Genomic DNA, 3,834 nt, shown 5'->3' with positions numbered 1-3,834 from the left:
TTCAAAAACACTATAAATACAACATTTCTATTATCTTTTTCACACACAAACCACCTTCTACACAAATTTTAAAACATTTGCATTTCAAAAATAAATCCAAACAACCATCAATTTACTGCTCATAGCAAATCGCATGCAAATATTCGTCCGGCTGAGTCGTCGATTTACCAACCACAAATGGATCTGTCTTCAATTTCTCCCCGCCTCCAACTCCAACCTCAAAAATTTATCTATCAACAAATACCACAACAATATTACACAACGCAACCACTTAGCCCAACCACGTTTCAAAATCCCCCCCCCCCCCTCCAGAAAAATGGTCAATCACAAGAAGACGAATTTGTCTAGGAAACTCAACCGGATCTCGAACCGGTAACCGAGCCCCAACCCGAAATGGTTAGGGGAACCCAACCCGAAACATCAAACCCCAAAAAATGTGGAAAAGGAAAAACATCAATTCATAAAGAGGAGATGGTGTCTCAACTTTGGCAACCGGACGAAGAGTTGGTTTTAGCATAATCTGTAACGCCCGTAGATCTGGGCTAGTCAATTTAGAGACGATAAACGTCAAAAATGACTTTTTGATAGAAGAGTATTTAGAATAAATAATCTTAACCAAGTTGTAGTATCTATCACAAGGTTTTCGTGCATATAAAGAACGCTGAAATTCTAGTTATAACGAAGAACTTATGACTTGTCGAAGTTTCGCGACAGATTCGGCACGACGTTGTAGGACGTAAATAGTGAATTTATGATAGAGCGATATTCAATCTTAGTGATCTAAACGAAAGTCATAGAATACGTTAAACCGAGAGCGTGCATAAAAAGAACGTCTAAATTTGACTTCGTATGAGGAAGTTATGATTTTTCAAAGTTTCAACTTAGCGGTATGCAGCCCAAAGTTCGAATATGAGATCGAGTGATTTCTAGCTTAAACAATCTAAACGAGAATCGAAGATCTTGTCGATAGTAGTCCAACGGTGAAAAGACAGACGAAAACGGATGTCAGATGAAGGAGTTGTGAATTCCTAACGGAGTTTTCCAGTCCCACCCTATTAAAAATAAATATAATAAAATAAAATTCAAAGTTAGCCGACAGTGTCTAAATGAGAGTTGTAGAGCATAATCTCACCTACGCGGGGATATAAAGAACATCGAAAACGGAGCTCGTATGCGAAAGTTATGAATTTCTGAAGTTCGGGCGCGAACCCCAACACTGTGTCAGAGTTCACGACGTGAAAAAGGGGTTCACGACGTGAACTCAGTGTTGACGTCTTCTGGAGCCTGACAGACTAAACATCACGACTACGCACCTGATGACGTCCAAGGTCACGACGTGAAATGATGGTTCACGACGTAAAAACTAAATTTTCAACCCTATAAATAGAAACCGAAGGCAACTGGTTTTGGTTGCTAATTTCTCAACCTCTCTCCTACTCTACTCATCTTTAAGCCTTCTTTAACCCCCGAAGCCCCGGTACCATCCCCGATACCCAAAGCGAGTCCCGACGCTCCGAAGATCCCGAGAAGAAACAGAGTTGTCGAGCCGAAACTTTGCCCGCGAGAAGCCCGATGTGTGAAGATATCCCAATTTCATCGAAGAATATTACTATAAAGAGCCGTAGTGCTATCTGATCATCATCTTATCAAGTGAGTGTGTAGTTACTTTCTTCTACCGCATAGATATGAAGTATTTGCTATGAAATACGTGTTATGTGTTTATACGTTGTTTGTTTACTTGAGATGGTTGTTGAATGAATGTTTTATACAGATTTTTAAATGATTTAAGCTATATATGTAATTTATATCTACAAATATGTTGGGTAGAACATGAGTAGATGAAATAGTTGGTGTGTGATGAAAGATGAGTTTGAGGATGAGACGAGAGATGATATAGATCATGAGGTGAGGGTGACAGGTGAAAAATGAGTGAAATCTTTACCCAAACGATGGCCCCCATCATTCATCAGAGTAGGGATGACAACGACGGACTATTCTAGATAGTCATGTGGAACACTAGCAAGCTCGCAACTTGTAGGTGTTGTGTACTTGATGTTCACCGGTGTACTGGCAGCTATAGATTTAGTGCCTTATAATAATACGATGGTAGCTATGGATTTAGTACAGTATAGATGAACCTTGGTAGCTATGGATTTAGTATTGTATAGATGAACCTTGGTAGCTATGGATTTAGTATTGTATAGATGAACCTTGGCAGTTATGGATTTAGTGTTTGTTATAGGAATCTCGGGCAGTAATGGACTTTGTGTCAATTCCTTAGGTCAATCCTTAGAAACGAATGAATAAAAGATAGTTGATTCTTACGGTAAATCCTTAAGAAATAAAGAAGATAATGGGGATGGGTAATTGGGTTGATTGTTTGATGATTAAATATAATAATTATATTATTGTGGGTTGAAAACTCTATATGCTCACCAGGCTCCCAAGCCTGACCCACTCAGTTTTCTTTGCATTACGGGTAATGGCACAAGAGTATAAGTTGGTAGACTTGACGAGAGATTTTAGATTATAGATCGGTAGTTATAAATAACTGTTGTAAGGTCTATTTTATATTGTTTATGCTTTTGCTCTGTATCGGAATATGACATCTCGAGATTTTGTTATTTAATGAAAATACATTTCTTTAAAAAAATGTTTTGATAAATTTTTATCACATTTTGTTTTGGGTACAAATTCCGCAGCAGTTTTCTTTAAATGAGTACTCTGATTTTAAAACAAAACATAAAAAACAGTCTTTTCTGGCCGTGAAAATTGGGGATGTCACACAATCATGGGTCAATATTTCGAAGGATTCCAAGAAAGGAAATGCGCAAAAAGATGATCATTTTTGGCGACGCATAAGGGAACATTTTCTTAAGGTCATGAATCGTAGAGAGTATCGCACTAAAGATCAGTGTACTAGCAAGTTTCGTGAGATGAATAAATTTATCACTAAATTTAACGGCATCTACAACAATTTGTTAACTCAACGGAAAAGTGGGAAATGCGATGAACAAATTTTAGAGACGGCTCTTTAATTTTTTCTTGTTAATATTAAGAAGAAGAAGTCGTTCAAGTTTCTTGAAATTTGGAGGTTTTCATCCAAGTCCCCGAAATGGATAAAAGAGTATGATAGCGAAGAAGGTAGTTCGAAAAGAACCAAAGTTTCCATGACGACTTACACTACTTCATCGGATGCGTATTTTGGGGTTGGTTTGAACAAAGTGGATAAGTTCGAGCTTGAAGAAGTAGTTCGTCCAATGGGTCGATATAGGGCAAAAAAGAGAGGATCGTCGTCAAATACATCAAGAACGAAAAGATGAGATGAAGTAAATAGAATTTCTAGTAGTTTGGAATTTTATAATTTGAATTTTGAGACTCGTTTGAGTTTTAAAAAGAAGTTGGAGGAGAAAAAAAGATCAAGAGAGGAAAAACAATGAGCTCGAGAGGAGAAGCAAAAAAGTCATGATATGGAATTTTTAACAAAATCTTTTGATCACGTCTATGGAGACGAGTTCGATATGGTTTTGAATGCTAGAGCGGACATCATGAAAAAATATTACAAGTAGTAATCGTTTTTCTTTTATTGTAATTGTTTTTATGTATTTTTTTCATTTTTAGAAATGTAATCGTCTCAATTAAATTACTGAAGTTTTTTAGTTAATTACATGTTATTCAACTAATAAATAGAAAAAATGTTTTTTTAATTAATTACATTTTGTTAAATTAAAAAAAAAAAAAAAAAAAAAAAAAAAAAAAAAAAAAAAAAAAGTGTGGTAAAATAAGCTATGACAGCCGCCGGTTTTATAAGGTATAGTAAAAAATAATGTGGCA

Source organism: Lactuca serriola, chromosome 4, assembly GCF_051521515.1.
Source record: "Lactuca serriola cultivar US96UC23 chromosome 4, Lser_US96UC23_V15, whole genome shotgun sequence".
Lineage (NCBI taxonomy): Eukaryota > Viridiplantae > Streptophyta > Magnoliopsida > Asterales > Asteraceae > Lactuca > Lactuca serriola.
Note: the sequence above shows the minus strand (reverse complement) of the source record.